Source organism: Ostrinia furnacalis, unplaced genomic scaffold, assembly GCF_004193835.3.
Source record: "Ostrinia furnacalis isolate ACB-3 unplaced genomic scaffold, ASM419383v2 OfSCF3339, whole genome shotgun sequence".
Classification (NCBI taxonomy): Eukaryota; Metazoa; Arthropoda; class Insecta; order Lepidoptera; family Crambidae; genus Ostrinia; species Ostrinia furnacalis.
In genome coordinates, this window is record NW_021133578.1 from 11705 (window position 1) to 26328 (window position 14624).

Genomic DNA, 14624 nt, shown 5'->3' on the forward strand with positions numbered 1-14624 from the left:
AACATGTAAAGTTTGCCTGCACCGACTCCAAAAGTATCAATCATGGTATACCTACATAAATATTAATAATTCGTCCTAATAAAAAAAAAAAAAAAAAAAAACATACGGGTCGAATTGAGAACCTCCTCCTTTTTTTGAAGTCGGTTGAAAAAATAAAATCATGATATCAAATTTCTGACTTCACCATACCATTTATATGCCTATGTTAACATGGGCTAGTGTAGGCTCATATACCCATTTACCTAACACCCTGTAGATGCGCTTTGAGGAATTTTATTATTTTTTTGTTTAATTTTTTTTATTTTAATATTGAAACACTATTGTAATTAGTGGTCCATGCAAATAAAGAAATTTTGACTTTGACTTAAACTTTATTAACTTTAGGTGCGCCTTAAAATGTTCCGCGGAATATTTCAAAAATACAAAAAATATTCCAGCCTGATCAGCTGTCTGTATTTGTAAGGAAATAAGTTATTTTTACATTCCCCAGAAACATTTATTAACAATGTGGCGTATTGGCAAAAAACCGGCTCTGTCAGATTTGACCTCCCGAGAAAATGTCAAACGTGAAGTATTGACGAGGGTCCCGTTGACAACGTTATTACAGATTTTCTTGAATATTAGATTTTATGTCATCATTCAATATGGTAAGTTTATGAGGCACAGATCTTCGAGTCCTAACAATATTCGATATATTAAGAGAAACAAATTGGCTTATTTACCGTCAATAAGTAAATACGCTAACAATAACTCGCCCGAGGTCACTAAAGTTGCGAACTGCGACGTCGTCCAATCATACGTCTACCTTGGTGCACTGATATCGAACAGTGGTGGATGCGCGGATGAGATCAAGCGGCGTATGGCTATTACCAGGTCCGCCATGGACCGGCTCAAGAAAATATGGAGAAACAGAAACATCACAAAGGCCACCAAAATGCGACTTGTCAGGGCATTAGTGTTTCCCATATTTCTTTACGGTGCTGAGACGTGGACTCTGAGAGAAAGTGAGAAGAAGAAGATAGACGCTCTAGAGATGTGGTGTTGGAGAAGGATGCTTGGCATAACCTGGACAGAGTTCCGAACCAACGTCTCGATCATCCAAGAGCTTGATGTCAAACAGCGTCTTTCTTCCATCGTCCAAAGTCGTATACTCACTGTCTTTGGCCATATAACACGTGGAGACGTCGCTTCTGTTGAACGACTTGTCGTGCAGGGGAAGGTTGAGGGCACAAGAGCGCGCGGCAGGTCGCCCATGCGCTGGACTGACCAGATCAAAACCGCACTCAATGGTCCACTCCACGAGTGCACAAGAAAGGCTGCAGTGCGGGAGGAATGGCGACGGATTGTGAGACTTGCCACCGGACCTGGTGTGACGACCACGACCACTCTGGCAAGAGTGTAGCGACGAAGAAGAAGAAAGTAAATACACTATTATGTTTATAATAAACATGATATGTTATGGTTAGCTGGAAGAGAATGCCACGTGGCATTAAGCGCGCCTGTTGTACCACTGTTTTTAAGTGTCCAATAAAGATTTTAAATAAATAAAATAAACAAGTGGTCGTCCAACCCCCGTTTTTTCACCTTATAGGGGTGGAATTTCGTAAAATCCGTTCTTAGCGGATGTCTACGACCTATAAAATAAAAAAAATAAAAAAAAGTATAATATTTCAAATAACAGGGATCCATAAATGTTAGTAAAAACTTAGGCACATTTCTAAAACAGACCTCGTCCTGCTGAGCATGTGGCCGATCAGTGGACAATCCACACTATCGGCTATCTCCTTCAGTACGCTGTGGCAGCTGCCGCGCCCTCTGTGCAGTAATGATGCGCACTTTTTGCGCATGACAGCTTCAAAGCTATCAACGCCCGCCAACGCAAACATCGCAGACGCACTACAAAACCGCGGCAGCCGCAACAGCGGCCTGAAGGCGTGATTATATTGGACACGCAGAGCACTGTAGGCTTTTTTGGTATAGTTGGTCCATAAGCTGCACGAATAAAATGACACACAATATGCTATAAAAAGCGTTATTTAAATAAATAAAGAACCCATCTGCCAAATTTCAAGTTTGTAGGTGTTATGGTTTCTGAGATTTCGTGATTAATCATTGAGTGGTATTTCGCTTTTGATAGATATTAATCGAGCTTCCACTTGTTTTAATTCATTTATAAGCAATAGCATTTTCCGAATAACATAATATCAATCTACTTCTATCTATCTACCTATCTATAGCAGCCTTTGGGTTCGCCTTCGAACATAGGCCTCCTCTTCAACCCTCCACCGACTTCTGTCTCTGGCCACACGCATCCAGTTCACTCCAGCCTGTTGCCGGATATCATCTGTCCACCGTTTAGACGGTCTTCCTCTGCCGCGGGTCTTGTTGCGGGGTCTCCACTCCAGGCTCTTTCTGGCCCAGCAGATAAACCAGGATCAATTTACTTAATCTTCAACAAATTATAACTAAGTATCTTGGTAAAATCACAGAATATTATTACTAAAATGTTTTACCTTGGTTCACCAAAATAGTGGCTCTCAAGCACCTCATGACAATCAACTGTTTGTTCAGTGCACTTACCATGAGTTTACGTTAGGTGTGCTCGATAGCTATCTTTGAAGATTTTAGTTCTTGAAAGTAATCACTAGGGGCGCTGTACAATTTGTCATACATTTATTATATTTTTTTACGCAGTTGCTAGCGAGCACACCACTAACGTAAACTCATGGTATAGTTAAAAGATTTTGAAACGTCAAATGGCAAAGATCGAAAATAACTGGCATTGATGTCCTCCTGCAAATTTTGTTTGTCTTGTTGGTTGTCCTATACACCACTAAATTTTTATCACCGAAAAAAAAAATTCTGGGTAATGAGTTATTGATACTAATCCTATTTATGCAAAAAAAAAAGTTAAATAAAGCTACTCAAAATATCATCTCAAAATTGGTAATATTTGGACACACGCGTCGCTAGCACTATTTACGCTCAACGCAAGGCCGCCCGTTACTATGGAGAGAGATGCGACGTTGCCGGCCCGACGCTTCCTAAAGGCGGCGGTGTACGTTTGTTGTGCGGCCATTATCGGGCGGGTGCCCGCGGCCACGCGCCGCCGTCTCGCTCGCCCGGCCGCCGGCCGCGGTCGGTCAGTTGCGCGCGCGCGAGCTCTTGATCGGTCGTGAACTGTCTTGTTAACATTGTATCAATCAAGTCAATAGTGTCGTGCAATTATTACGTTGTCTTACCAATTCACCTCACGTGAATACGTGTTAATGATACGTGCATTATTATTCTTGGCCGGAGAAATTGTGTAGTGCAGTTTTGCGACTGTACCGGGACAGCCACACTTCAGCACGATGCAGGGTGCTTATCAAAGCATTGAATTTTGCCGGTCCTAAGGCCGATCCTAAGCCCGGGTAAGTATGAAGGGAAAGTTGAATTATTTTTATTATTTTACCTAAGCGCCTTCTAAAACCACCATCTAAAACTGTTCGCACCACTCAGCTGTTATGGCGGATCTTAAATTCACGAACTACGAACGACGTGCGATCTCAATTGGAGTTACACAGTAGGTATTATTATTAACTAGTGTTAAAAACTCACAGAAATACAACGTGACGTATTACGTAATTACTAAATTACTGTTTTCGTCCTTTGCCCTGCGTTCAATTACAATTCTAATTACCTACTTGAAATGTTGCAATAAAAATAGCCTAAGATAGGTAGCTAAGTAATACATTATTATTATTCTGTGATGATAACACTGAAAGCCGCTGTTTTGGCAGATCTTTGAATTACATATTTCTTTTAAAGTCGTAGTAGCCTCGTAACGACACATTGGTGTGTATTCGTAACGTATTCACAGTAGGTAGGTATTTCATTGTATTATTAACTTACAATTAGTGTTAACAGTCAGAATACCACGTAAAGAAGTACGTAAGTGTAATGAAACACTTATTAGAACTCAAAATTACTTGAAATGTTGCATTATAATGGTCTAAATTAGTAATAATAACACTGGAAGCGTGGTCAAGGCGTGAGCGAGACAGACAGATCAATGTGCGAGCGCGTACGACTACTCTACTGAATGAACGAGCAGCGGAGTGGCCCAGCTGTGACGCGTAAAATAGGGACTAAAGAAAATTTAATAAAAAAATTAACTTTATAAAAATTTAATTTTTTTTTTTTACTTTATAATTTTCACACATTTCTACATAACCTGTTAAAATTTTTCCGGTGATAAAAAAGTAGTGGTGTATAAAATAAAATAAAAATTTCATTTCAGTGTTTTCCAACGTGGCAAAAATCGGAACCAGCGATTCGGTATTGACAGTGGCGCCCCTCTGTCAATGTCACGGTTCATGTAGTTCCCCTGAACACTGATTTTATAATTATAATAATATATTTGAATCTGTGCTTTAATTTGAGCGTTATTCAATAACAAGTATTTAAACATTACGAGCAATGCTCTCAAATGGGAATTAATGTTATCTAACGAATCTGCTGTCCAAAACAAAACCATCCTTGTTTTAATGAGTAACGTAACGCATATTCAGGGATTTTGTTTTTAATTCTACATATCCAACCAGAAGAGGCCTTTTTCATAATGTAGAAAGAGACAGAAAGGCCGGAATATTTTATGTTGCCGTACTTGCAACTTCGTATGCGTAACAATCCTTTTTCTAGTCAGTTCAGTAGACCAAACAAGAGAGTCGGGACTTATAAACTTTCGTGTAAGAATGCTTAGTGGACTCTATCTATCTATGTATAGCAGCCTTTGGAGTTCGTCTCCGAACATAGGCCTCCTCTTCAATCTTCCACCGACTGTCCCCGGTTACTTGCATCTAGATTATTTCAGCATGTGGCCGGATGTCATCTATACATATGTTTTATGTTCTTCTGAATAATTTCATTGCGGGTCCTATGACAGTTTTCCCCGGGACAAACATGCCTTCACTGGTTGGGTTTTTATTGGCGGTTAAGCTGTAGATCCTGGCTACACAGGAGATGCAGCGGTGGGAACAAGAGGTGGGAGAGAGTCCCGTAGCGGAAAGCTACTAAAATTTTATTTATAGCCCTACCCACTTATTAAAGTTAACATGCAACGGCTACTGTACATAATTTCACTGTGTGCTGTACGAAAATACTCTGGAATTTAATATCGCTGTGTTTAGACCCGCTTAGAGGCGAAACGGTGGGATGAACAATGTTTCCGTACTAACGCTCTTGTTTTCACACGAAAAAAATTAATTCAATTCCTTTTTTCCCCTTTTTCTCTTTAAACATGTGTTTTAGTCACCCAAATCTCGTTTAATTTCCATTGTCATCAGTTTAATTGTTATTGAAACAATATAATTTTCAGATGAGTATACTTAACCTTTAAACGACGACGTGATTTTTTTGTCACGCCGTCTGCGACGTGCAGTCTGTGGGACCGCTATACTGTTTACTCAAAAAGTAATCATTTTTTGTATAAAAGTATTATTGATTTTATATTTTTTGAGAACATTATAGTATTACAAATAAACATACGTATAATTTGTGAGGAATCAATGTAAATTATTTATTTAAATATGGCTAAAACGTTTTTGACGCTTAATTTCATTGAAATAACACTAGAGCTCAATAATCCCAACTAATATTATAAATGCGAAAGTAACTCTGTCTGTCTGTCTGTCTGTTACGCTTTCCCGCTTAAACCTCGCAACCGATTTTGATGAAATTTGGCATAGAGATAGTTTGAGTCCCGGGAAAGAACATAGGATAGTTTTATCCCGGTTTTTGAAACAGGGACGCGCGCGATAAAGTTTTTCTGTGACAGACAAAATTCCACGCGGGCGAAGCCGCGGGCGGAAAGCTAGTACCTATATAACTTGTAAATTTTAATCAAAGCAAGAAAAACTATACTCCTTCCTAAATATAGTGAACATAATGAATAAAATAAAAATAAATGACACGTACATTACATGCACAAAAAAAAAATGATGTAGGGTAAACATTAGGCACACTCAAGACATTTTTTTTACCGCATTCCAAGCATTTCCGGTATACATAGGTAACACCTGTAAGATAATTTCGTTTTTAATTTAGGTGGACTAAAATATACGTCTTTTTTGCCAGCTGGTACAATGACATCAGGCTGATTTGGCATGTCAGAACCTAGAATACATGTCACTGTTTGCTTTACCACCCGTTTCGGGGTATTTTTTTACAGACTACCATATTTTACATAATATTATGTCCAAATATCAATAATATCATTAGGAAATGTCTTTTCCTAGGTTGTGGTGGCCCAGGATCCATAATTTTTACGAAAAATGAGTCGTCTAAAACAAAAACGCAAGTTTTAGTATGGTACAAAAATGTCACGTAGTCTGCGACGTGCGGTCCCACAGACCGCTGTTGAACTTTAAATCGAATTATCTTATTAAAACTGCCCTCATCGATGTAACCACTACCTGTAATGGCGTTTGGGCAACTAAACTCGAAGGTACTGAGACGCTCCGGACATGGGAGTAAGTAGAACATTGCAATCCAGAAATTTCAAAAACCGGAGCGGTCTGTGAGACCGCACGTCGTCGGTTAAAGGTTAATAAGTACATAGCCCGCAGAATTGCCAAACTACAGTGGCAGCAGGCAGGCCGTAGCGCTGATGGCCACTAGCTACCCTAGTGTAAGTTCTTGACTGGCCACCACAAGCTTCAATATGCGTGGGCAACTTGGCGAGCCTCCCACTACGTGGGCCGATGATCTGGTGAAGGTCGCTGAAGGTACCTGGATTCAGGCGGCGCTGAACCAGTTGTTGTGCAAATCCTTCATAACTGGAGTTTGGTTTAATAGGCTTTGGCTCTTACTCCATACACCGATCTAAAGAAGACAGTTCGCGACGGGATGCAAAACGCGAGAGATCGTGCTTAGTATCGTCCTTTTAGAGAGGCTCACCCGCACTTGATTGGTCGAAATGATAGTTCAGGCGGCCTATCGTGGTTCTTCAGCCGACATGCCTTGCGGTTCTGGATTTTAGTGGTCCTCCACTCCCACTCTTCTTATGGTTGTCGTAGAAGACGACTAGAGGACATCAAGCCTCCCCAACCCGTCTATCCAGCGTGAGGAGTGTAGAGTTTCTACCTACAAAGTCTCTGGTAGGTAAAAGAAAAGATGGTTCTCCTGCAATAGAAACTTTGATAGCAACGATGATCATGATTTTATAAACGACCAAGAACATACTTTTAGGCACCCAGGTAAGTGTTCCAAATATTCATTATAACGAGCGAAAATACCCTGAAATATGTTATTTCGCCGTTATCGTATCCATATAGAAGGGCAAATAGGAAACAACGGGAATAATAGAGAGTACAAAAACATGCGAGCACTAATAAATAAAGATTACCCCAAATATTCTAACCGAAACAACCTTTCTATGGGGCCACGAAAAGAGCTGTTAAAATATAATTACTAAAAATATTAATTATTTGAAAAAAGAAGAAAGATATTTGTTTATTTTAGTTCAAAATAATCAGAAATATAGATGTACCTATAAATTTGTTTTTATTATTTTTGAACTAAAATGGCAACCACTCAGAAAGTGTCATGCTCTAGCGTAGAATTACAGAATACATAATAGAAGTAGAATGTAGAACATAACTCATTAGAACATTATTTGGAACCCACGGCTATTAATTCATCTTAATAAAACCATTATTAAAGCAGCTATGACAACGACATTTTATTTGTGCCCATGACATTTCTCAACCACGGGCCGGAAGATATAGTGTGGGCAGGCCTCCACTAGATGGATCGACGATCTGGTAAAGGTCACGGGAAGTACTTGGATGCTGGCAGCGTAGGACCGTCGGGAAATCCTTGAGGGAGGCCTTTTTCAGATATGGGCCTTTATCCATTGTGCTGAAACAATTTTTTTTATCCATAACGTGGAAGCTCTTAACCTCTATCTCACCTAATGGTAAGTGATGATCAGGCCGAAGGTGGAAGCGAGCTTCACCCGGAATCCTCAACCACGGAGGAACTGGCTATCTTACCTCTAACCGCCGGAACACAACAATGTTGTTAACATTGTTGTTATGGCGACAGACTTAGGTAAGATGGTGGTAGCTAGCCAGGCGGACTTAGAACAAGCCCTACAACCAACCAAACCGAACAGAAAAATCTGCCTCCACTGGGAATCGAACTTAGGATCTCTGCGTATGAAGCAGGTGGTCTTACCACTAGTCCACAGAGGCGGTTTAACAAACTGAAAATTGAAAATAATTTCCTTCATTTTCGTAGCCCCAAACTCAGAACGAGATTGTCCTTTCGATTGTTATTATCTCGGCAGCAAGTTTGGTGCCCGTTTTAGCTTAATAAGGCCCGATAAAGTTGGAAAAAGCTGTGTATTTAGTGTCACTAACTTTAGAGTTAGGGCCCATTGTGGGTGCCAGGTTTGTAGAGGGAACGGCCCAGTTTTTCTGCACGAAAGTTTCCCTTTACGGCCCGATGTCCTTAATAGGCCTGCTGCCCACATTTTGTGGTTATTAGTTACGTGTATAGTCGGTTTGTTACACTGAAAAAAATATTAATAAATTACTATAATGCTCTGCTTCTGTGTCTAACATAATTTTTAAAGCTGAGTTAGGCGGTGAACTTTAACAATGTATATCGATAACCGGTGTTTTTTGTATAGACTTTGACATATTTTTGACGTTTGTCAATGTTAAGGTAACCTAACCTAACCTAACTTTAACAGTAATTATATTGATAACCGGTGTTTTTGTATGGACTTTGACAGATTTTTGACGTTTGTCAAAGTTAAAATAAGATGGTGCAACCCAGCCTAAGACTTGTGAGATGCGTTAACTAATAATTACATACGATAGAACATAGAAATTGCGATATAAATGCCATAAGGTCTGCTAGGTAACCTTCGGGAAAATTAAAATTAAGCAAGCAAAAGAAAAATAAAGAAAACGATTGACATACCTCAGGCGGTTAGGTGAGCGCCGCGCGCCGTTTGCGTTGGGGGACTATTCTGCACTGTAGTGGTCGATCTAGGGAAATCGTAGATATTTAAAAAAATATTTAAAAAAATTTGAAGTCAGTTTTTTTGCTGATTTGTGATCAGAATAAGCTACTTAATCAACTCCCTAAATATGGCGGGTATTGAAATCAACACCCTGTATAACCTTTGGTTTTTCAAAACCATCTAGAATTTGAAAAAAATAAGAAAAGTTGCAGCCAGAACTGGCCAAAGAGGCTGCAACTTTTCTAGTAATAATAAATTGTATTTTTACGATTATCAGATTGATCGATCTTTAACAAGGTATAAAATAAATAGTTTTACAGCATATCGATAGCCAAGCCATTAATATATTAGACAACACTAGTTTCTCACAAAATCATTTTAGGATAATTAATAATATTATGTTATCAAAAATTTTGACCTGAACTTTATTAACCAAATATTTAGTAAATAAGTCGAGCTTAATTAACATCTTTTAATTAAATAACGAAAATAGAAACATAATTTATTCTAAAACTGTTTTAAAACGAATGTAATTCTACATTTATACTAGAGATGAAACGGATAGTTGTTTGGCCGGACACCGGATACCGGATATCCGGCCAGCTGCCAGGCCGGATAGCCGGATATCCGGCGGCCGGATAGTTGGCCCATTGTCTCGTTGCATATCGTGACAAGTTTAGCGCTGCACAGGTGCTTTGAACGCGATCAGTGGGTCTATTAGTAGACTAGAGTAGTCACACTTTTTGAAAATCAAATCCGTCCGAATAGAATGTCAGATTTTGCCACTTGTCTAGGGGGCAGATCAATTCGGGTGATATCGGTTGCTATAGTGAGTGTGTGATTGAATAGCGAAAATTAAATTAGTTTACTTGCTGCGTAATCTGACTGAACTGCATGCATCATGTCACTAGACCATCAGTGAAAAAAAGATCCCCTTTTTATTTGGCAATATTTCGACATTAACAGATGTTTACTATTTATGTATTCGCCATTAGAGTGCCTTTTTGTTGTTTAAATTCAAAGTTGTAATTAGGTACTATATTATGTTATTGTATTGTGTAAAGTTCACGGGTTGCTTACATTATAATATTATGCATGCTGTGGTTATCGTTTGTGTGGGAGCAGTTAGCTAGAGACCTTTGGCTTAATTTTTTTAATTGTGTATAATACTGTATCTCATGTTGATAGCCCAATAAAATAAATAAATAAATAAATAGACCTGAAAAAGTAATTAGTTTTTTGAAAGGCCTTAATATGGATTTTTTGTAACTTTTTGGACTTTAAATAAAAGCCGTCATTGCTATAAGCCATTTTATTGATATTTACCTCAAAGATTAATGTATTCCATTTTATTCATAGGAAATTGTCGTAGTTTTTTAATATCCGGTATCTGGCCGGATAGTGAGTTACTATCCGGTATTCGGCCGGATAGTAAATTTAGGCCGGATATCCGGCCTACCGGATAGTTACCGGATATCCGTTTCACTAATTTATACTGATCTGTTTAAAATATTGTAATGTCATTCCAAGTGATGAAGTTGTAAATGTATGTTAACATTTCTAAGAACTTTATGATTTTTAAAGGATTTCCTTTTTAACCCTTCCAATTTCGTATGTGGTATGAACGTAACAAACTGACAGTTTTTGTGTCCAATATTTTTTTCCTATCTAAAAATGGTTAAAACATTTTCATAACGATGGCGCCAATTTGACTTATACAGCATTTTGTTCCTAAAGTGAGATATTTCGGTTTAAAATAATGATTCTTCTTCTTCTTGTCGTGTCGACAACAAACCTATACAGTATCAGCCCAAAACTCCGATACAAGAGTGGCGTTGTCAGCAGCATTCATTAAATCTTCCTGCGTGCAGTTGTTTGGGAACGCAGGGCACGACATCATGTGCTTATAAAAATCGCTGATTTTAATTAAAGGTTGTCATAATAATTAATGATGCATGGAAATTATTGCATGTCAGAATATCTAATTGACTAAAAATATTCCTATTAATGAAAAGTTTAAAGTCAAAGTCAAAATTTCTTTATTTGTTTAGACTAATAAATAGTTCTTACAAATCGTCATTTTGCTCTTAAAGAGCCTCTACATGTCTCATAATCTTTTTACCCTACCAGCGCTTCGACACCAACATTTGGCAAGTGCTGAGAAGAAGCGCCGCAACAAACTCAGTCACCACTGTCTGTCGGTTAATATAAATAAATAGAAATAGCAGTAGTAGGTACATTCGATTCAGGAGCAGTTCACTGAATTTACCATGCATTCTTGTATGGTGTATCTTATAAGAATGGGTATACAAAATTGCGTGGTATATTAAACAAGGTAGTGACGTGCTAATATCTAGACTTACAGATTAAGATACTTAAATACTAGTAGAAATGACTCGCATAGGTACATAAATTTGAATAACTTGGATTGACCACGAGTAACAGTCTATTCAAAATGTAGGTACTCTGTAATTTTCACCCTCGCTTCATAATAAGCGAGTAAATGAAGATATTTTCTTGTTTATTCTGCTCAAAAGATGAGAAATTCCTATACAATTAGTTAATTAACTTCTGACGCTCAGAATTTGCTGTAATTTTGTCAAAGTTAATAGCTCGCTCATAATAACGACTTAAAATCGTTACAATATTAATAAAGGAATTGTGGTTTACGGAAGTTTAATTATCCGATGTTTTTGTGACCTATTAATGTATTTATCGCCTTTCGTTTGGTTATTCTAATTTCGTCCACTGCTGGACAAAGGCCTTCTTCACGAATTTCTACAAGGGCAGGTCCTGTGCTACCCGCATTCAGGTGCAACCCGGAACCTTTACCAGATCGTCAGTACGAACCCGTTTTCAAAATCAATCCATAATTTTTAAGTGACCCTTTTGAAAACAAAATTCCTTTAAAGTGTTACCATAAGGTTCCGGGTTGCGCCTTAATGCGGGCAGCGCAAGTCCAAACCCTTGTAGAAATTCAAGCCCTTGTGGAATGGACTGTCGTCTGCGGTGTTTCCGGACGGATACGACCTGCAAGCTTTCAAGAGGAGAGCGTATCTTTACCTTAAAGGCCGGCAACGCACCTGTAACGCTCCTGGGTCTGCGGGTGTCTATGGGCGACGGTAATCACTTACCATCAGGTGATCTGTCTGCTCGTTTGCCTCCTGTCACATAAAAAAAAATCGTAGAAAAGGCCTTAGCCCAGCAGGAGATTTATCTAAGTTGAAAAAAATATCAATTATTATGTATCAAAATCCTCCACTTGTTAAAAAAATAAGTGCTCAGCCCATTTTAAGACTAGCAGAAAATGCCTCACAGAGTCCACCTTTTTAACACTTAAATAGGTACTTAGCTAACACTTGCGAGTAAAAAACTTAAAAGTCCGTCATTAAAATTATATTGTTTCTAATGTTTTAAAACTACTTCCCCGTTCTGTAAGTTTGTGTGAACAGCAAAATAATTTACACCTACGGTATTGACGCAATGTTCCTGCAAAAAAACTGTTTACACCTACGGTATTGACGCAGTGTTCCTGTAACACCCCTAAAGCGTGCATTACTAAAACACAAACAGAACAAGACTTAACCTGAAAATGCCGGCTTTTAAACTTCCAAATGAATGCTCGGGACGGCTCAAAACACTCGGCTCTTTAATATCTTAATTACTGTAAAACGTACTGGCTTTTACCATTCGGGTGCGGACCCAGTAACAAGCCGAGTCAAGTTTATGCACCGTAAATTCTGAAACGATATAAGCAGAAAGAAGGAACTAACTAGGACTACGTAGTGGACCGATGATCTAGTAAAGGTCGCGGAAAGCACGCACGCACGCAAGATGTTGTGGAAGTCTTTGGAATACTTTGTCCAGCAAGTATATAATTTGGTTAAAACCGGGCAGATTGTAACTGCATCTCACTTAACGCCAAGTGCGATTGCGGTCAAATACCTGCCTTGACACGATCGGGGATTCTAAAAAACTTGTAGGTAATAAAGTTTTTTTTTTGTACAGATCAGGTGTCTCCAAACTACGGCCCGCCACTGCCATCAATCCGGCCCGCGACAGCTTAAACTAAGCCTAAGATGTTGGCATAGGTGAGCAGAAAAATTAAATTTTTTATGGCCCTTGCAACATACCACACCGAAAAAAATATTATGGCTTGGGGCCATAAAAGGCTTCTAAGTTTCATTGGTTTCATCATCCATTAGTCTATCATTTTCTTAAGTTTGGCAAGCTCATTATATGACATCTTGTATAAATACCGCTTAGCTTCAGCTAAATCAGCGCCTGCAGACCGCCATCTGCACGCGTTGCTTTGGCTGAATCTTTAAAAAGTCATGAACCACTCGCTTAAAACCGTCACCCGCTCTGCTTATCGCTACGCTCAACAAACAACCATCCCATTTCAATTTTTAGCTCTAAGCATTTTGAGGCATAAACGGCTTTCCGCGCCCTACAATTCTGCTAAGGCATGTAGTGGAACCGCCTTCAATGGTCGAAATAAGAAAATATTTTGTACATAAACGAGCTTTTCAATTTTAAAAGCAAAGCGAGAAATAATGATGCTGAAGGACTTAGCACTAGGAAGTGCGATGTACATAAATCGAAATGTAAAATTCCAACTATCGAATTAATTCAACCACAGGTCAAATCACTGGATAGAATTTTTTTTCTTTCTTCCAGCAACTGGGCCCAAGATTAAGATTCTAGAGTAGAAGCTAAAACTGGCCCCTTTCGTTAGTACCGGCACCATTCATAAAAACAATTTACCTGTGTAATTAAATCAAGAATTAAATTAGCATATCTTAGCTGTCTACAATGTTGACTAGTTAACATGACAATATACTTAAAAGGTACATTGTAATAATAATATTAAAACACAATGTCTGTAATCAAAAAATTTACACGTAACACAAAATTGTTAAGGAACAATGATATTCTGTATTGTACCGATTAATTTATCTTAAAAAGCGTACAAAATTCTTAAAGTAACCAGAAGGTTCTTGTAAACAATAGTTTTTTGGTGTATAATTAATAATGTGCGTCATTAGACGCAAGGAAAAACAGTAGCAAAAACCGGCCAAGTGCGAGTCGGACTCGCGCACGAGGGATTCCGTACGACAATTTTGTTGTTGTATGTCCCTCTTAAATATTTGTAATTGCCTAGCTATCACGGTTCATGAGATACAGCCTGGTCACAGACAAAAAGACAGCGAAGTCTTGGGCTGGGTTGCACCATCTTATTTTGACTTTAACAACCGCAAAAAATCTGTCAAACTCTGTAAAACTAAAGCATCGGTAAAAGTTAGGTGGTGCAACTCAGCCTTAGTAATAGGGCCCCGTTTGAATACGGATCACTAAAAATGCTGTTTTGCATCTTTAGAATCACACGTGTTTTCTGTAGGTAGTGAGTGCGTCATGTTATAACCCAAAAGATTATTCCTAGTTTAATCTCTTCTTTAAATAAAAATTCTGTGCCAAAAATTCCTTGCAGGAAAAGCTAGCAGAATCCAATGGGGATGTTGCCTGGGTCAAAAAGCAAGAGTTTTAATTAGTCCGTCAGTTAACTTATCAAAAAATACTCTACATACCTAGTGTGTAATAATATTAT